The sequence below is a fragment of the Pan troglodytes genome, chromosome 1 (genome assembly GCF_028858775.2).
Source record: "Pan troglodytes isolate AG18354 chromosome 1, NHGRI_mPanTro3-v2.0_pri, whole genome shotgun sequence".
Taxonomy (NCBI): domain Eukaryota; kingdom Metazoa; phylum Chordata; class Mammalia; order Primates; family Hominidae; genus Pan; species Pan troglodytes.
The window spans coordinates 66,853,383-66,874,893 of NC_072398.2; the positions used below are offsets into that span (position 1 = coordinate 66,853,383).

At 42.5% G+C, this 21,511-nt stretch overlaps 1 long non-coding RNA gene across 1 annotated transcript in view; it reads left to right on the plus strand.

Annotated features, from left to right (window-relative positions):
- The window catches only part of LOC107969500 (uncharacterized), a 46,153-nt gene that overhangs the window by 23,691 nt on the left and 951 nt on the right, over positions 1-21,511 (plus strand). The window contains exons 2-3 of the long non-coding RNA XR_008536595.2: positions 11,183-11,255; positions 21,326-21,425. This is a non-coding gene — a long non-coding RNA (uncharacterized LOC107969500). The remainder of the gene's footprint in view (positions 1-11,182; positions 11,256-21,325; positions 21,426-21,511) is intronic.

Below are 21,511 nucleotides of genomic sequence, written 5' to 3' on the forward strand. Positions count from 1 at the left end.
TGTAAATGATGGTTATAGAAAGAAGATATATCTGGTAGAAGGTGCAGGATAACTCCTGACATGAGGTTGGGAAATTTAGTTATGTTTTGAAAACAGCAAGGAAAATAGTTTGCCTAAAGTTTATGAGCACATGTAGAAAAGCAGTGACAGGCAGGACTCGAAGAAGCAAGGCATTAATTTGGAAAGAACTAGGAATGTAGGTAGAGGAATTTGAAGTCAGAGGTGTTTGAGTTTAAATCATACACAGGAATCCCAGAAGGTTTTTTAGGAAGGGGTTCTTTGAGGAAGAAGTTATCTTGGAGGAAGTTGAGGTGAAGGCAGAGAAAATGATCAGGCATGTTTTGCAATAGAGTTAGAGAGCATTAGTGAAGGCATAGACCAAGCTTGTGTCTGTGAGCATGGGAAGGTGAATAAAGATGCAAGGTGGAGCCTGACAGAAACTGACAGCCAGGGGGATCAACGGGAAGGGGCACCAAGCATGATTGAAGAACCAAGAGTGACACCTAGGAGAGTGGTGGAAAGCCACAAACACAGACCAAGGGGAATGAAGAAGAGGAAACTACGAAGAGCCCAGTTTTGCTCCTTGTTCCTCTGGTCTGTCCCATCGGGGCAGCCATTTAGAGGCCAGCTGTTTGGGAGGTCCAAATTCCGAGGACAGTGAGGGCCCTCTCTGGATAAGAGGCTGGAAGTTTTGCCTCTCCTCTCAACCACAGTGCTTCCAGAAATTTCTGATACAACTGACCACTTTGATTATACCTTCTGGTTCCTTAACTGCCTTAGGGAAAACCGCTGAAAAACAAGCCTCCTAATTCATTTGCCTAATGTTCCCAATAACATGGACTCTTTCTTTCAAGTCATAAAAACAATCTCCATGTACCAGTAGTACAACGACTGAATCACTCAGCTTCTTGGTATATATAAACTTGAACTATGGATTGCATTTTTCACATTGGAGTAAATATGCCTCCAGGATTACCCCACTTGAAGTTCCCCTCCATTCAGTAAATGGATAAAGAGCTCCCAGACTTGCTGACATACATCCCAATACTGGGATTACCCTGGTCTACTTTAAAGGTAAAAGATTTTTTTAAAATGTAGTAAATTCCTATTTTTCACAGATTCTGTGTTTGCAAATTTTACTCACTAAAATTTATTTGCAGCCCTCAAATCTATGCTCAAGACACTTCCCTAATCATTCAGATGCATGTGCAGAGGGTAGAAATATTTGAGTAGCTGGACATACATGTTTCAAGCTAAGATGAAACAGGTGATGCTGTGCCTTCTTGTTCCAGCTCTCATACTATAAACAAGTGTCATTTTTGCAGTCTATTTAGTGCTAAATTTTCATATTTTTGCACTTTCTTTTGGTGTTTGTGCTGTTAAAATGGCCCCCAAGCATAGGGCTAAATTGCTGTCTGGTGTTGCTAAGTGCAACAAGACTAAATGCCTTATGGAGAAAATACATGTGTTAGCCAAGCTTGGTTCAGGCATGAGTTATAGTGCTGCTGGCTGTGAGTTCAATGTTAATGAATCAACAATATATATTAAATAAGGTGTCTTTAAACAGAAACACACATAAAACAAAGGTATCTATTGATTGGTTAATGAAAATGTGGCCAGCGGCTTGTGGGAACACCATATTTCCCCTGGGAAAAATGGTTTGGCTGGCCTGGTGCAGTGGCTCACACCTGTAATCCCAGCACTTTGGGAGGCCGAGGCGGGTAGATCACCTGAGGTCAGGAGTTCAAGACCAGCCTGGCCAACATGGTGAAACCCTGTCTCTACTAAAAATACAAAAAAATTAGCCGGGTGTGGTGGTGGATGCCTGTAATCCCAGCTACTCGGGAGGCTGAGGCAGGAAAATTGCTTGAAGAATCGAAGGTAGCAGTGAGCAGAGATTGCACCGCTGCACTCCAGCCTGGGCAACTCTGTCTCAAAAGAAAAAAAAATAGTTTGGTATTCATAAATTCAGGGCTTACAGAAACTTTATAGAACATAACTACTTCAAATGAGTATCAACTGTGATCCCTTCTAAAACCATAGCTACATGCTAAAACACAAGATGCGGACAGTCATAGATGGGCTTTGAGTTCATCTGAGCTGAAATCATTCCAGTGGATAGATAAAAATCTGTCCTATCCTGAAGATCCCATGAAAGAGGCATCAGTACCTCCATTCTTTCACCATTGTTTATGTATACATGTATGTACGTACATACACCTTCATCCAAAAAGAGATTTGAAGTGACTTATTCAAAAGATAACATAAGCCAGAACTAGGTAAAATAAGAAGTGTTAAAGAGAAAGGAAAAGGAAACGCAGTGCTAGGCACAAGGTGGTACCAGGAATGAAGCAAATACAAAATGCACTCTTAGTCTGGGCCGTTGTGACAAATGTACCATAGACCGGATGGCTTGAGCAACAGACATTAGTTATCATGGTTTTGGAGGCACTGAGATCAAGGTGCTGGGAGATCTGGTGTCCAGTGAGAGCCTGCTTCCTGCTGTGCAGATGGCTGTCTTCTTCTTGTAGCCTCATGTGGCAGAGAACAGAGAGGCAGAGCAAGCTCCCTCATGTCTCTTCTTATACGGGCACAAATCCCATTTCACCTCCAAATATCACCACATTGGGGATAAGGTTTCAACATATGAATTTGGGGGGCACAAACATTCAGTCCATAGCATACAGGATTGGATCCTAGGTATTTAACAAAATTGGGTCATAAATCTAGCCCTAAGCTTTTGAGCAGGGAATGAGAAAAGGAAATGGATTCAGATATACAGGTCACAGGAATCATGAAACAAACATGACACTGTTTATTCAGAGTAGCTCAGATGTGTTTCCAAGTTCTAACAGCTTCCCACTGCACCTCTGATTCCTGCAAGTCCTTGCTGGACCCTGAAGCCTTGTCAGCCAGCACCTCCCTGCTTCTCCACCATGTTCCTCACCCCTCATCTCCTTTTTGTTCCTTGAACATGCCAAACTCATGCCTGACTTGAGGCCTTTACACCATGTTTTGTCTGTTCCTGGAATGCTTGTTCCCCACATCTTCACATGTCGAATTTGCCATTCAGGTCTCAGCTGAAAGTCCCATCTTCAAAGAAGTTTCTGACTTTCCAGTCTAAGAAGCCTCCCTTCCCTTATCTCCACCCTTGTCTTGCTTCACCTTCTTTAATTTTTTTTCATAACAGTTAATCACCACATAACATTCTTTTATCCACTTATTTAATCATTTGCTCATTATATATTTCTCCTATTATGTGAGGCCCATAAGCACAAAGACTGTACCTTCCAGAACACTGTCTGGCAAATAGTGGGATGCTCTGTAAATACTTGTTGAATAACGAACACTGAAACTAAAACTAGGGGAAACTTTTTCCAAAGGGTCCTCATTAAAAGGGACACTGAGCAATACAGTGGATATATTCTTAGCAGCACCCTCAAAGCAGACACAGTAAAGAGTCCCCAGAGATTCTTGTTTTGTTTTGTTTTGTTTTGTTTTAAAGACAGGGTCTCTCTCTTTTGCGCAGGCTGGACTGCAGTGAGGTGATCGTAGCTCACTGTAGCCTAGAACTCTTGGGCTTAGGCAATCCTCCCACCTTGGCCTCCTGAGCCACTGGGAATACAGGCGTGCACCACCACACCCAGCTTTTTTTTTTTTTGAGACAGAGTCTTGCCCCGTCACCCAAGCTGCAGCGCAGTGGCACGATCTCGGCTCACTGCAACCTGTGCCTCCCAGGCTCGAGCCATTCTCCTGCCTCGGCCTCCTGAGTAGGTGAGATTACAGGCACACCACCACACCTGGCTAATTTTTATATTTTTAGTAGAGACAGGTTTTGCCACGTTGGCCAGGCTAGTCTCCAACTCCTGACGTCAAGTGATCTGCCTGCCTTGGCCTCCCAAAGTGTTGGGATTACAGGTGTGAGCCACTGCACCCGGCCTAATTTAATTTTTTTTTTTTTTTTTTGTAGAGACAGGGTCTCGCTTTGTTGCCCAGGCTGGTCTTGAACTCCTGACTTGAAGTGATCCTCCCACCTTAGCCTCCCAAAGTTCCGGGATTACAGGCATGAGCCACTGCACCCAGCCCCCAGTGATGCTTAATTAGTGTCAAGTCAGCTCAGAGCAGGAGGCAGCCAAGACATACCAGAGTAGTTCTGTCTACACTTTCTAGTTCTACTTTCTCTCTGACTGTAATCTCTCTTGTTGCAACCAAAGTCTATTATGCCATTTCAATAGATTCAGATAATGGTAGGCTGTTATCATCTGCCTAAAAAAAAAATCATTTTATAGATGTTTACAATGGCATCAATTTGCATTATTTGGAAGGTCCACTGAATTAATATAAAGGTGACTTTTTGGAATATATTTGAAAGAAGTATTTATTGTTATTGAGTAGACACTCAATAATTGATATAATTGCTAATACAAGCAGATATCTTCTGGGCCTATTCAAATTATTTAAACAAAACATTACGAATTAACTCATAATGCTATTTGTAAATTTATGTTTACTAAAGTCACTGACTATTCTGTACACTAGTAGTCATTAATATCTTTTTCATCAACTTTAAGATAGCACCAATTGTAAGCAACTCACATATTGATAAGAAAGAAAAAATCTAGCAATTAACATTATAAGACTCAGTTTTAGGATGTATCTCAGTATCTATGAAAAAAATAAGAGCTAACATTTATTAAACACCTATTATCACTTAGGCACTGTGAGCTAAGCATTTTACATAAATGTTCTCTTTTATTCCCTGCAAAATACAAGGGATAGGTACCTTTATGATTTCCAGTTTACAGATGATGAAGCTGAGGATAGTTATTCCATTTCACAAAGCTGATATATGACAGAGAACTAGAGTGAGCTCAGAACTGTCTGACACTGGAGCCTGAGTTCCAAGCTACTATGTTTAGAATACCGTCTGTCTTAGTCTGTTTTCTGTTGCTATAGCAGAATAACTGAGACTGGATAATTTATAAAGAAAATATGTGTATTTCTTAGAGTTCTAGAGGCTGTGAAGTCCAGGGTATAGGGGCTGCATCTGGTGAGGGCCTTCTTGCTGCTGGGCACTCTCTGTGGGGTCCTGAGGTGGCTCAGGGCATTGCATGGTGAGGGGGCTCATGAGAGATGTCCAAACTGGCTTTTACAACAGATCCACTCCTGTGATAACTAACCCACCCCCTCCACAACCCATTAATCCATTAACCCATGAGTGGAATTAATCAATTTGTGAGGTTAGAGCACTCATAAACCAATCACCTCCCCAAAATCCCATCTCTCAACATTGCAGACATGAACTTGGAAGGTACACATTCAAACCGTGTCACCTTCTACAATCTTATTTACTCTATTGCTTTTCTTAGTCATATCCTCTTGGATCAGGGATGTGGAACCTTCTGTTTGTCTACCAAAAGAGTTAGTCAGTCTAATAGTGTATGCAAAATAAAAACAACCTAATTCAGTTTTTCCCCCTAAGAATCAAATTTATAAAGCCCTACACATTTTTCAAAATAAGAACTTAAAAATTTATTTAGTATGGCAGAGGCATTCTACAATGGCAGCTACTCTGAGTGATGGCATTGATTATTAGAGCAATATATTGAGAGAAATGAACCCAATGAAACTTTGGACCAACTTGCTCATTGTTCACAGACAGTGCTAAGAAAATTTTTAGCTCTAGGTTTTTCAAATGATGCAAATTTCTTAAAGGTGATGTTCACTCTAATGAGAAGAAACTGTATTTAAAGGCAGCCAAGTGACTTTCCTGTTTGTATTTCCTTGATTTATTTGTCCATTGCTCATAAATAGCTGGTGTAGGGATTCTCACATACTCCACTAACTTGGGTCTTACAGACATTAAAATTAAACAACTATTCCATGGATTTAGAGGTTTGCAATTGGTTCCTTGACCAGGGGTGCACATCAGAATTACCTGGGAGCTTTCTCAAAATACGTGTGCCTGGGCCCTTCCCCCAGCCTACTTACATGGAGTTCCTAAGAATAGGCTGAAGTGTGTGCATTTTAAATCTCTCTTCTGGATACTTTTGATGCTAGCTCCAAGTTAAGTGGTCTGGTATTAATTTTCATCAGAGCCAAATTTCTAAAGAAAGTGGTGCCTAGAGATGCCACAGAGCTATCAGTCAAAAGACCTGGCTCTACTTTTCCAGTTACTCATGACCATTTTCTCGATCTATTTCTCTACCTGCAAACTTTAGAAATTATCAATAAACCAATCAACAAACATTCAACACATTCTCACAGTATGCACAGAACTAAACTATAGCCTGGAAACTGTTGCATACATGCATTCTCTCTTCTTCTTAATGACCTTGCTCTCTGCTTAAAAGGAAGAGTCCTTAACTCTTAGTCTGGCAAATTTAGCCTAGATCCACTTTTCCTGGATCATTCCGGGTACAAACCTCACAAACACATTCACATATACCAATTTCTAATAGTATCTCCTCACTCCCCAGCATAGTAACACAAAATCCATATCATGATCTACATGACCTGCTCCTCCTCCTATGACCTCCCTGATTTAATCTCCTGCTGATTTCCTCCTCAGTCACTTGGCTTAAGCCACATTTTGCTATTTCTAGATCATGCCAGGCTTGCTCCTGGTTCAGGACCTTTGTGCTTGCTCTTCTGTCCGTCATGCGTGTTCCTAGATAACCACATGGCTCACTTCATCACTTCCTCCTGCACTTTACTTAAAGTGCTCCCCTCAGTGGGGCCTTACCTGGTCATGCTATCTACAATGTCAAACTCCATCCAGGCATTTCACATAATTCTTGCCTGTTTTACCTTTTCTCCCTATCCCTTATCACTATCAGCCTTCAAAGCCCATCTCAAATGTGAAAAGAGAGAAGATGCCTAAGAAAATGCAATAAAAACAAAAAATAGACAAAACCCCAACCAAAAACCCCACAGGAGTTTGATATTTCATTGTATCATGAACAATGAGAGAGGATAAAATTCTGGCCAAAGGCAGAGTAAATCCAACAAGGATGAGGAAGAAGGCGACAGAAAGGATATTCATTTATATGAATAAGCAGATTTTCTACTTTCTTTTTCCTTTTTCTTTTTCTTTCTTTTTTCTTAGGGGGGACAGAGTCTCACTCTGTCACCCAGGCTGGAGTGCAGTGGTGCGATCTCAGCTCACTGCAACCTCTGCCTCCCGGGTTTAAGTGATTCTTGTGCCTCAGCCTCCCAAGTAGCTAAGATTACAGGTGTGTGCCACCATACCTGGCTAATTTTTGTATTTTAAATAAAGACAAAGTTTCACCATGTTGGCCAGGCTGGTCTTGAACTCGTGGCCTCAAGTGTTTCACCCACCTCAGCCTCCCAAAGTGTTGGGACTACAGGCATGAGTCACTGCACCTGGCCAGTTTATATGAATAAGCAGGTTTTCTACTTTCAGTACTACTTTATTTTTTTGCTCAAATTGTTCTAGTTTTGGACATTGGGAGCACTTTCTGTTTCCTCCTGTGTCTCTTTGACATAGCCCCATCAGTGTGTGTTTGTTTTGTTTATTTGTTTTTTTTGTTTGTTTGTTTTTGTTTTTGAGCACTTTCTTACTTTCTGTCACTACAAGATGTTTTAAGCTTGTCTTGTATATATCCTGCCCTGGTCAAAATCTAGAATTTAAAGTATGAGAACACATCTCAAGGTAAAAGGACAAAATCAGATTCTATGAAGACTGTTAACAGTAGCAAAGAGAGAACACAGAAAATGGCCAACAAGAGGGCAGACATAAGAGTTCAGTAGTGATACTAGAGTTTAAGTAACAAAATCAGCAGTCAATTTCCATATAAGAATGCAAATGTGGCCGGGCGCAGTGGCTCACGCTTGTAATCCCAGCACTTTGGGAGGCTGAGGCGGGCAGATCACCTGAGGTTGGGAGTTCGAGACCAGCCTGACCAACATGGAGAAACCCTGTCTCTACCAAAAATACAAAATTAGCTGGGCGTGGTGGCATGCGCCTGTAATCCCAGCTACTTGGGAGGTTGAGGCCGGAGAATCACTTGAACCCGGGAGGCAGAAGTTGCCATGAGCTGAGATCGCACCATTGCACTCCAGCCTGAGCAACAAGAGCAAAACTCTATTTCAAAAAAAAAAAAAAAAAAAAGAATGTAAACACATTGTTATGGATTTCCCAGAGACTTGGTGGACAATGTTTGGTGACTGCAATGTTGCTGTGGGAGGGCATGCTTTTGCAGGTTTGCTGGGCCCAGCAGACAAGTCCTGGCTATCCATGAACTCAAGCACAGAAGCCCAACGGGCACATTTAGGGGAAAGCTCAATACAAGGAAAACCAGTAGTAACAACATGGCAGGACTGAGGATGATGCTACCTTAATATAGCATAAAGACTACAGATGTGTCCAGGTGTGGTGGATCGCACCTGTCATCCCAGCACTTTGGGAGGCTGAGCAGTTGGATTAGATAACTTTAAAAGTTATCTGGAACTGCTGTGGGAGTCTCACAACTGTTGTAGTCTCCATAGGCCCTTAGCTCATGGGTCATTTCAGATGTGGCAAAGTCACTTCAGGCTGACCACAGCTCTCTGGTTCCCTCTATCCTTGGGCTGCATAAGCATTTGAGGCTTTGAGGAGAAGATACACAGGCCAGGGATCTTGTCATGTAACGTCGACCACCCTGCTCCTTGTGCAAGCTGCCATCTTTTTAAAAAAAAATCTGTCATCAGTGAGTACAGAAAAATAAAATGTCAGCACTTCATATGGGTATATGACTGGGGATGGGGCAGGGGAGACTCACTTATGGATTAATAAAGATAGTGAACAAAGAAAGGGGACAGAGATTATTCTATGGTAATAAAGTAATTTATATCTGTTTTGCTATAAAATAACTATTTTTCTCTAAATCTAATGTTAATGTCAGCCAAAATCACCTCTATTCATTTATTCAATCATCAAGGGATATTTATAATCTCTTGAGTGTCAGTTTGGTACCAAGCACTTTTCTGGGCACTGGGATACATTATTGAACATGACAAGCTTCTCAGCCCTTCAGGACAGTTTGGAACATCTGGCTGTGGTGACCACAGTCTGTCAATGTTCCCTACTGCGCCGAACCTGGTGATTTCCTCTTGAGTATAAGACAATACCACTCAATGAACTGGACAGAGACTTCATGAAAGAGGACCCAGGTGAATGCAGGGAAAGAACTGGGATGTTGGTTTTGACTGGTGCAAACTTCTGCCATTTTAGTGTACAACTGAAAGGGCTGCACATTCCTGCGGCTAATTCCACAATGACACGACCTCTTCCTCTTCCAACCCACTGTGAATCCTCTTTGCAAATTTTACACGGGCTTACATGTTAATTTTTCAAACCATCACCCCTTTCTTCTATTCCCTTTCTTCCAAAACAAATCCACAAAAACAAAGGAAAAAAAGCTCTAAAACAAGAAAGTGGAGGGTATATTTCCTTTTCATTATTTTGCCTTTTCATGCCCTTCACATCTGGCCTCTGCCACAACTGGTAGCAGAAATGCTAACCTATCATGAGAAAGGCTTTTCTGGGGGAGTGTGCCCCTGGCAGCAGCGACAGCAGTGGCAGGAAGTACAGGAAACCTCATGAGATGGCCTGTTCTTGAACACTTGCCAGCCTGCTTCTGCAGACTCATGAGGTTAAGAGAAACATGCAAGCTCTCAGGGAGGTTATTGGAACAGAGCCCCAGTTGTCGATTGTTTGAGGTTCACTCATAACTGGCAAAATCACCACAGGGCACAACCACAAGAGTTCCAGTCATAGCCTGTGGCCCTGGTGCTACGTGTTGAGATGCTTCTGATGTTAAGCCCCCAGGAAGGCTTCTGGTTTGAAGCACCCAGGAAGCCCAGCAGTTAATGTTGGCAACAAAAGGCAGTTAAGTGAGGCTGGCTCTACTAGTGCTGTGACACGTGGGCTCATGGTAAGACACTGTAACTGAAGCCTTGCAAGGTCATGTGAGAGGGGAGGGAGGCATGATAACCCCTCCCTGTTTTTATGAGGCAAGAAGGTGGCTGATTCTGAGGGAAAAGGGAAGAAGTCTGGGTCATAGACCAGAGTTAACCTCCGTGGAAGACTCAGGATGGGTCCCTGTGATTACTGTTTTGCATTTCTGGACAATTTAACTAACTGGTCACACGTGAATATAAGCTCTGAGATAAAGACGCTGGGCCCAAGTCACCAAACTTCCAAAAGTTTCATCACTTATTATTTTTATTTTTATTATATTTTTGAGATGGAGTCTCACTCTGTTGCCCAGGCTGAAGTACAGTGGTCACGATCTTGGCTCACTGCAACCTCCACCTCCTGGGTTCAAGCAATTCTGCTGCCTCAGCCTCCTGAATAGCTGGGATTACAGGCTAATTTTTGTATTTTTAGGAGAGATGGGGTTTCACTATGTTGGCCAGGCTGGCCTTGAACTCCTGACCTCAGGTGATCCACCTGCATTGGCCCAAAGTGCTGGGATTACTGGTGTAGTCCCAAAGTGTTGGGATTACAGGCATGAGCCACCATGTCCAACATTCATCACTTATTTTTTTTATATTTATTAATTTATTTATTTTGAGATGGTGTCTAGCTCTGTCTCCCAGGCTGGAGTGCAGTGGCACGATCTCGGCTCACTGCAACTTCCGCCTCCCAGGTTCAAGAGATTCCCTGCCTAAGCCTCCCAAGTAGCTGGGATTACAGGCGGCCGCCACCATGCCCAGCTAATTTTTATATTTTTAGTAGAGACAGGGTTTCACTGTGTTGGCCAGGCTGGTCTCGAACTCCTGACCTCATGATCAGCCTGCCTCAGCCTCCCAAAGTGCTGGGATTACAAGCGTGAGCCACTGTGCCCAGCCTCATCACTTATTATTAAGAAATGGAAAGACAGAAAGAGAGGGAAGGAAGAAAGGAAAGAAGAAGGGGAAGAAGGAAGGAGAGGAGGGAGGGAGAGAAGGAAGGAAGGAAGGAAGGAAGGAAGGAAGGAAGGAAGGAAAAGAAAGAAATAGAGAAAGAAAAGAAAAGAAAGAGAAAGAAATAAGAAAGAGAAAGAAAAGAGGAAGGAAGAAAGAAAAAGGGAAGGGAAGGAAGGAAGAAAAAGGGAAGGTGTGGGAAGGGAAGGGGAAGGAAGGAAAAAGAAAGAAAGAAAGAAAATTATTCTGACAAATATTGTTTTCTGAACAGCAAGCTCCATTCTGAAAGTGCTGCATTAAAGCCAACCCGGAAGGACTGGACCCAGACCTTAGCTCCACCCCATGTAAGTCCACCCAGGCACATGCCCAGCTACTGCACCCTTTGGTTTTCTGCCATATCTGGTCATCTGATTGCACACCTTGAGAGCTGGACCCCTGGGATGGTTTGGCTCTGCCTTTTGGACACAAAGGCACTAGGCCAGGCACAGCATTTAATGGGCCTAGGAGATGCCTTCTTCCAGCAACGCTGGTAGGTAGCCTAATTTGGAGGAAGAATGGGAGCCCAGCCATTCTATGGTCAAAGACTAGAGATAGGCCCTGGGCCAGTCACCGCTCAGGCCTTGGATTTTGAAAACCCACCCTGCCCCTCCTTTCTCCTGGAGGGGAACTCCCCCCTAGGCTGGAAACTTAAAGAGTAGAGCTGGGGATTGTGAGGCTGGATGAATGACAGCCCTGGAACTGGGCCTGTGAGTCAGGAGACTCAGAGTGGGGCCCAACATTGTTGTGCTCAGTTGAGAATTATCATCTGACTCCTATACTGGGGATGCTGATAAGGCCCTTAACCTGCTGGTGGGAGTGGTGAGAGGCTTTCTGGACTGCTGATAATTTGGACAGAGGTATTAAATAATTGAATTATAAAATGCAGTTGATGATATAGATGCTAAAACACTTAATTTGTCTTTTTAAAGCAAGCTCCAACATCATTATTAAGTGGATTCTCTTCTCTCTGCTCCCCACCTTACACAGCTGGCTTGGAGATTTGACTCATCTTACACACTCTTTCTCAATCTGCCGTCAAGCTCTAATAGGGAGCATTTCTTTAACAGATACCAATGCAGCTAATACAATTAAAGTGTATTAGAAAAAAAAAAAAAAACAACGAAAAACAAAAAACTCTTTTCTAAAGCCTGGGTGTGACCCATTTATTTAAGATAAGAGGGGGGTGCTCAACTTCTGTTGGCTTGGGGTGGAAGATGCAGGGTTTATATCAGTATGTCTCCTTGGGCAACTACTAAAAATCAGCTGTCTCCACCACCATCACCACCAAAGACATAAAAACACACGAGAAACCCTGCCACATAGATTGCTTACAGGCTGGCCAGGCAGATAGATTCTTTTGTTTTGTTTTGTTTTGTTTTTGAGATGGAGTCTCGTTCTGTTGCCCAGGCTGTAGTGCAGTGGTGCGATCTCAGCTCACTGCAACCTCCGCCACCTGGGTTCAAGCAATTCTCCTGCTTCAGCCTCCTGAGTAGCTGGGATTACAGGCGTGTGCTACCATGCCCAGCAATTTTTGTATTTTTAGTAGAGACAGGGTTTCACCATGTTGGCCAGGCTGGTCTCAAACTCCTGACCTCGTGATCTGCCTGCCTTGGCCTCCCAAAGTGCTGGGATTACAGGCGTGAGCCATCACGCCCGGCCTAGATTCTAAGCAGTATCTTCAACTAGAGCTGTTGTTAAACATTGCTTTTTTGTTTTGCTTGAGATAAAATCCTTTTATAAGTAATACCATAGTCATCAAAAGGCTAGAATAAAAAAAAATTAAGGCTCTGCTCACCGCGAATATATTTCCAAGCAACATCCAAAGTAACAATCTTTTCTGCAACAATAATGTTGTGATGGTATAATACTTTCACCAGCCTTATCTACTCTGATCCTTATGATGACTCCCGTGAGGTAAATTAACCCAGTTTTACCATTCTCCCTTTCCAGCGTGGATCAAAACCATGCAATATGCTGATGAAACATGTGCCTTTAAAAAAAATAACTCCAGACATGGTACTGGGCTAGAAACTATGATAGAAGCAGAATGCCTGCCCATGTGACACATCAGAACTGCTCTTTTTTTTTTTTTTTTTTTCTGAGATGGGGGTCTCACTCTGTCACCCAGGCTGAAGTGCAGTGGCACAGTCACCACTCACTGCAGCCTTGACCTCCTGGGCTAAAGCGATCCTCCCACCTCAGCCTAGCTGGGACTATAGGCACACACAACCATCCCTGGCTAATTTATTATTATTTTTTTTTTAGAGACAGAGTCTCACTATGTTGCCCAGGCTGGTCTCTAGCTCCTGGGTTCAATGGATCCTCCCGCCTTGGCCTCCCACAGTGTGGGATTACAGGTGTGAGTTACTGCACCTGGTCAGAACTACTCTTCTTGAACTGGGTCCTGTCATATCCGTCAGTCATAAGGTCAGATGGGCCCAGCAAAATTCATTATACAATAGAAGTGGTATATACTTGAACTGAGCAAAGCAGGAAGAGGGCACAGCAGGCTACACAGCAGAGAGCTCAGACTCCTGGCACCCACCACTGTTACACTGGCACCCATCCCTCTTCTAACACCCATGGCTATATGGGCAATTCTTAACCAACAGCTAAAGGAGGATCAAAAAGCCCAAGCTTGCTTTATGGATGGGTTGGCTTGGTACTCGTGTGCAAGTTGAATGTTGATGACAGCTGCACTTAGTGTCACTCAGGCCTGACCTTGAAAAAGACAGGGGTAAGAGAAAATCTTCCCAGTGAACAGAGCTTTGAACAATGCACATGCCTATCCACTTTGTCTGGAAAGAGAAGTGGTTCGAGGTTAGAATATATATAGAATTGTGTACTGGAGTATAACTCAGTCAGAGGTTTGGGATTTTATTTTCCAAAAAATGACCTTTGCCCCCTGGGGCAGCTTCCCTTAGCCCCTGGACTGGCCTGTCTCCTCTCTGGGGCCCTTGCTGTACTCAGAGTGCCCCTCATAGGGTTAGGTGGCCCACTCTCTCTTTCTAGGGAGCTGATGGGCCACGATGGCCTAGAGTCCATAGCTTATATAGAGAACATGTCACAAATACTTTCTGAAACTCTATCTCCAGCTCTGGGTTAGGGCCCCTCCTGGCACAGACTTCTGAGAAGCCTGAACAAGGCCCTGTCATTTTCTATACCAGAATTAGTTAAGAATAATACAGATCTAATGCAAACATATTTAGGGGCATGTGGCAAGTAGGTTTAAATTTGCATTTATTTATTCATTTTTAATTGTAATTATTATCTTTTTAGATGGAGACTCACTCTGTTGCCCAGGCTGGAGTGCAGTGGTGTGATCTCAGCTCACCGCAGCCTCCTGCTCCCAGGTTCAAGGGATTCTTGTGCCTCAGCCTCCCAAGTAACTGGGATTACAGGCGCCTGCCACCACACCTAGCTAATTTTTGTATTTTTAGTAGAGATGGGGGTTTCACCATGTTGGTGAGTCTGGTCTTGAACTCCTGTCCTCAAGTGATTCATCCACCTTGGCCTCCCAAAGTGCTGGGATTACAGGCGTGAGCCACTGTGCCTGGACGAACTTTGCATTTATAACAGTCTGGTTGAGCTTTGCAGGGAGAAGGAGATTTCTCAATTAGCCACTTGATTGGTGATATAACTTAAATATTTCAGATTGCAATTTAGCTCACAGTCAGATTAAGGGAGAATGAAAAACTATGCGGAGATCTTTCAAGAAATTTATTTAATCGACAAGCGCCATTTCTTTATCATGGAAAGACTGGCCTAGGAAAGCCCTGACCCTTTCCTCTTCTGGTTCTGCAGCTGCCTCAACATCATCAAGCTACCAGGAAAGCATAATATAAAAAAGGGCTCATCCTGGAGGATAATGCCCTTGTTGACATTAATTCTTATAAAATTAAACTGGCAAACAAACATGCAAGAATCATGATCATGATGACAGTAGTAATATTTAAAGTAATACTATAAGGTAAAATTGTTATCTGTGGTTTTCAGCCTTTACTTTATATAAGAAACACTTGGGGAGATTTAAAAGGCACAAACACCTGGCCTCTATTCCCCGCGATTCAGATTCAATTGCTGTTGAGAGAGGAGCTAGGCATCTATGTTTTGTTTTTTTATTGATAAATAATAGTGTTAGCAGCAGATCCATACAGATCTGCAGCAACCTCAATTCCTTTTCTTTCTTTTTTTTTTTTTTGAGATGGAGTCTCACTCTGTTGCCCAGGCTGGAGGGCAGTGGCACTGTCTCAGCTCACTGCAACCTCCACCTCCCAGGTTCAAGCAATTCCCTGCCTCAGCCTCCTGAGTAGCTGGGATTACAGGCGCCCGCCACCATGCCCGGCTAATTTTTGTATTTTTAGTAGAGACAGGGTTTCACCATCTTGGTCAGGCTAGTCTTGAACTGCTGACCTTGTGATCCACCTGCCTCCGCTTCCCAAAGTGCTGGGATTACAGGTGTGAGCCACTGCGCCTGGCCAGCAACCTCAGTTCTTGCCTCCTCAGAAGAAAGAATTCAACCCAGGGGCATAAGGCAGAAGGAGAGACCCAGGCAAGTTATACAGAGGGAGTGAAAGTTTATCAAAAAGTTTTAGAGCAGGAATGAAGAAAATACAGTACACTTGGAAGAGGGCCAAGTGGGTGACTTGAGAGATCAAGTGTGCAGTTTGACCTTCAACTTGGTGTTATGTATGTTGGCAGGCTTTCCGGGTTGTGTTACATCTCTTCTGATTCTTCCCTTGGGGTGGGCTGTCCGCATGTGCAGTGGCCTGCTAGCACTTGGGAGGGGCCACATGCACAGTGTGTTTACTGGCGTTGTGCATGTGCTCACTCGAGGCTCTCTTCCCTTACCAGTTGGGTGTTCTAGAAGGTCATATACCAGTTAAACTCTGCCATTTTGCCCCTGAGTGTGCATGCTTGAGCCCACTCGCCCACCTCCTGAGATCTTATCAGGAAGCTGCTGCTCACCAGTTTCAGGTGTTTTCTGTCTATTGGGAGACACTAGCTGCAACCAATTATTATTGATTTAGCCACCACCTGACCATCACCTGATGGTCACCTGACATTCCTGGTGCAGGGGGAAGTGAGGGGGCACCTTGTCCTGCCCTTCTCATGTCTGCCTAACTACCTACTGCTATAACAATAGTTGAATCGTTGTACATGTAATTTTGGAGACCACGTGATATTCTGATACCTGTACACAATGTATAATGAGCAAATCAGGGTATTTGGGATGTCTATCACTCAAATAGTTATCTTTTCTTTGGGTTGGGACCATTATAATTCTTCTATTTTGAAATATGTAATAAATTATAGTTAACTATAATCTCTCTACTGTACTATCAAGTACCAGAAGTTATTCCTCGTAATTGTATATTTGTACGCCTTAACCATCTTCTCTTTATTTCCCCTCCCTACTTTCCTTTCCAGCCTCCGGTAACCATGATTCTACTCTCTACCTCTATCAGATCCACTTTTTTAGCCCTTACATATGAATGAAAATATGCAATATTTGTCTTTCTGTGCCTGGCTTATTTTGCATACCATAATGACTTCCAGTTCCATCTGTGTTGCTGCAAGTGACAGGATTTCATTCTTTTTTATGGCTGAATAATATTTCATTGTGCATATATGCCATATTTTCTTTATCCATTTATCCATTGATGGACACAGGTTGATTCCATATCTTGGCTCTTGTGAATAGTGCTGCAATAAATATGGGAGTGCACATATGACTTTGATATACTGATTTCCATTCTTTTGGATATATACCCAGCAGTGGGATTCCTGAATCATATGGTAATTCTATTTTTAGTTTTTTGAGAAATCTCCATACTGTTTTCTATATGGCTATATTACCACACATTCCCACCAACAGCGTACAAGGGTTCCTCTTTCTCCACATCCTTACCAGCATTTGTCACTGTTTCTTTTATTTATTTTTTAACTTTTCTTTATTTATTAATATTAATTATTTTTTTGACGGCTCTCACTCTGTAGCCCAGGATGGAGTGCAGTGGCACGAACATGGCTCACTGCATCCTTGACCTCCCAGGCTCAAGCCATTCTCCTGCCTCAGCCACCTGAGTAGCTGGGAATACAGGCACACACACCATGTCCTCCTAAGTTTTTGTAGAAACAGTGTTTTGTCATATTGCCCAGGGTGGTCTTGAACTCCTGGACTCAAGTGATCCACCCACCTCGGCCTCCCAAAGTGTTGGGATTACAGGTGTGAGCCACCATACCTGGAATATTTTATTCTTTTAGAGACAGGGTCTACCTCTGTTGCAAGGCTGGAGTGCATTAATGCAATCATAGCTGACTGCAGCCGCAAACTCCTGACCTCAAGTGATCCTCCTGCCTTGACCTCCCAAAGCACTGGGATTACAGATGTGAGATACCATGCCAGGCCTATTTTTTGTCTTTTTGATAATAGCCATTCTAACTGGAATGAAATTATATCTCATTGTGGTTTTGATTTGCATTTCCCTAATGATTGATGTTGGGCATTATACCTGTTGGCCATTTGTATATCTTCTTTTGAGAAATGTCTATTCAGGTCTTTTGCCCATTTTCAAATTGGATTATTTGTCTTTTGCTATTGAGTTGTTTGAGTTCCTTCTATATTCTGGTTACAAATCCCTTGTCGGGTGGATAGTTTACAAATATTTTTCTCCCATTCTGTAGGTTGTCTTTTTGCTTTGTTGATTGTTTCCATTGTTGTGCAGAAGCTTTTTAGTTTGATATAATCTCATTTGGCTATTTTTGCTTTTATTGCCTGTGCTTCTGAGGCCTTATGCAGATAAATCTTTGCTCAAACCGATGTCCTGTACCATCTCCCCAGTGTTTTTCTTTTAGTTGTTTTATAGTTTAAGGTCTTACACTTAAGTCTTTAATCCATTTTGAGTTGATTTTTGTATATGGTAAAAATGAGGATCTAGTTTCATTATTCTGCATATGGATATCCAGTTTTCCCAAAACCATTTATTAATGAGGCCATTCTTTCTCCAATGTTCTTGGGGTTTTTGTCAAAAATGAGTTGGCTGTAAGTGCATGGATTTATTTCTGGGTTCTCTATTCTGTTCCATTGGTCTATGTGTCTGTTTTTATGCCAGGATCATGCTGTTCTGGTTACTATAAGGTTTCTGTCTTTTTAAAAAGCCCACAGAAAATTTAATGTGCAGTCTAGGTGGGAAACCACTGAACCAGACCTTTACCTATTACTAGGTGATTCCTGTCCCCATAGAAGAAAATACACTTGTTGTGACTGGGGATGAGGTGGGAGGCAAAGATACAAAAACCATCAGAAAGAGGCTCTACAGAAACCAGATAAATGAAGGCATATTTTCAATGATACCCCGTGAGTCTCTATATTCAACAAAGATCCTGTGAACCTTTCAACACACACTATTGTATAAAATCCACATTTCAAGCATTAATGTCAAATTGTTTATTAATAGACTGTAAAAGTAAGGATATTGTTTTAAAAATTTCTTTGATTTGAGTTTCTTAAATGGACAAGAAAATTTCCTATTAGAGCTTTGTTCTGTTTCTTACATCAATGAGTTATTTAACTGAAATTCTTTTTTATCTTTAAAATGGAGATAATGATTATTTTAATAACTTGAAAGTAGTTGTGAGGCCAAATTAGACAAAAGCACTTTTCAAAGAGCTAAACATTTATATATAGTACTATTATTATTTACTATTATTTCATTACATTTTCATTCCACATATGACTTGACTCAGTGGGCCTTAGTCTTGTTTTTCAAAAGGAGAATTTGGGAAATTACTCTGGTTATTATAATCTATCTTCTTAATGTCCTTATTTTTATTTTGGTTAGCATCCTTAGTAGCAAAAAACTAGCAGAAGTGCTAAATAGGCGACCCCCACCAAGTGACTCACAAAGGCAAAGTATTATAAAGGGTTCTTCTCTCCTAGGTTATTTAATAGTACTTTTTCTGACCCTATCTCTACTCTCATACTATAAAAATACTCATTTGAAGGCCCAAGGAAAAGCCAGTGATTTTAGTACACATGATCACAACAACAGAGCTGTCCACAGAGGGCTGTTGTCAGCACAGAGTGAGAAGGTGAATACGAAAACACTTGGTAAACTATGAGGTGCTGGGCATGGTGGCAATGGTGGTGGTGGTGATGATGGAGATGATGATGTTAATGACAATGACACACACCAGTTTGCTAATCCTGCATAAATATGTAGGAACATGAACTACTGGTCCCCACTAGACTAATAGGTGTACCAAGGAGATAGGACAGCCTCAGTAAAAAGGATAAATCCTGTGGAGTGAAGCCAAGGACTGACCAGCTATGACGATGATAGTTCTAGGTCTCCACCCCATCCCTCTCCAACCTAGGAAATGCCAAACAACTTCTATAGCAGTCTTCATTGGGTTTTCTTCTGCATGTTACTATTTTTTTTTTTTTTTTTTTTGAGCTGGAGTCTTGCTCTGTCACCAGGCTGGAGTGCAGTGGTGCGATCTTGGCTCATTGCAACCTCCGCCTCCCGGGTTCTAGCAATTCTCCTGCCTCAGCCTCCGTAGTAGCTGAGATTACAGGCATGTGCCACCACGCCTGGCTAATTTTTTGTATTTTTAGTAGAGACAGGGTTTCACCATGTTGGCCAGGATGGTCTCGATCTTCTGACCTAGTGATCCTCCCGCCTCGGCTTCCCAAAGTTTTGGGATTACAGGCGTGAGCCACCGGGCCTGGTCTGCATGTTTCTTCTTAGCTAGTTCACTCGAAGCTTCATTATACATGCCTCTTGCTTAACTAAGCTCCTCCTCTCACACCATCTGGGCAGGTTCCACCCTGGAGACCTTAGGATGGGACGCAAACATTGTCAAAGGGCGGAGTGCAGGAAGGCGGGGCGGCGGCGAAGGTCTGTTTACTGATCCTCTGGAAAGGTTCATGAATTACTTGTTCTTACCACCGACTGACTGCTCATTCTCTCACAGCTAAGTGCTCATAAAAGAGCCACACTTTTGAGAGGAAATCTGTGAGCTAAGACTAAAAGCCAGAATGCTTGTTCTGAGTCAGAAACTTTCAATGTGACTGCAAGAAAGTTAGTCTTAGGTTTCTTGCTTGGTAAATGGGAATGACAGTACCTACCTTTCAGAAGTTATAACCTAGAAGTTCATAGGTTGAAATTTTGTTTACATTTGTATTTTAAGATTTAAAAAAAAATGCTTTAAGCAGGACATATATTCAGACAGTCCTCATCATTCACTCCCTGTTGTTTTCCCAAAGTATTATCTAACTCAAAGCTTTAGTGAGGGGATACCTTGAGGTAATAAATGGAATGCCCAGGGGTTCATTCATTCCTTTAGCAAACATTTCACTGCTTACTAAATCCCAGAACCTAACCCAGCAAGGGCCTGGGGTTGCGGGGAGGAATGAGATGCCATGGCCACCCTGGGGGAGTTTCCAGTTTTGTGGGGAAGGCAGACACAGAAAAGCACTGGAAATAGCAAACTAACGCAGGAACAGAAAACCAAACACCTCATGTTCTCACTAATAATTGGGAGCTAAATGATGAGAATTCATGAACACAAAGAGGGGAACAACAGACACTGGGGTCTACTAGAGGGTGGAGGGTGGGAGGAGGGAGAGGAGCGGAAAAGATAACTATTGGGTACAGGGTTTAATACTGGGTGGTGAAATAACCTGTACAACAAACCCCCATGCCACGAGTTTAGTTATATAACAAACCTTCACATGTACCCCTGAACCTAAAATAAAACTTAAGAAAAAAAGTACATGCAGTTACCCCAAGTGCTCAGAGCAGGCAGCTGCAATTCCATTTTGGTTTGAAGATTTAAATGACTTCATAGGGGAACAGGAGTGGGAAAAATGGAAAAAATTGGGTTACAAACTAAACCAATGTGAAAGGTTTATTAACCTTCCAAAGAAGTTCACTTGTATTTTTTTTTTTTTTTGCAAATATAAGAAGTATCATTGTCTCTTTTTTAAATATGGGGAAAGATGGTACTAAAATGATGTGAACTATATATAGGGTCAAGACAAAGAACATCTTGGCAGCCTAACTCCTAGCGAATGCTCTTTAAACAGTGCTCCTCAATTCTTGTACCTGCCTAAAAGTTGCCTTAACTTCTTCACCTCTTCTCTCTTTCACATTTGTGTATCACCCTTCTCCGGGAATTTTTTTTTTTTTTTTTTTTTTGAGACAGAGTCTTGCTCTGTCACCCAGGCTGGAGTGCAGTGGCATGATCATGACTCACTGCAGCCTCAAACTCCTGAGCTCAAGTGATCCTCCCACCTCAGCCTCTTGGGTAGCTGGAACTACAGGTGTGTGTCACTATGTTCAGCTAATTTGTTTTTGTTGTTTTGTAGAGATGGGTCTCACTATGTTGCCCAGGCTGGCCTCAAGTTGTCTCAACTCCTGGCTCAAGTGATCCTCCCACCTCGGCCTCCCAAAGTTTTGGGATTATAGGTATGAGCTGCTATGCCCAGCTTCCTCTCTTTATTTTCCCCATGCAGATGTGGCCCAAGTTCTGCCTTCTTTCTCCCAACTCCATC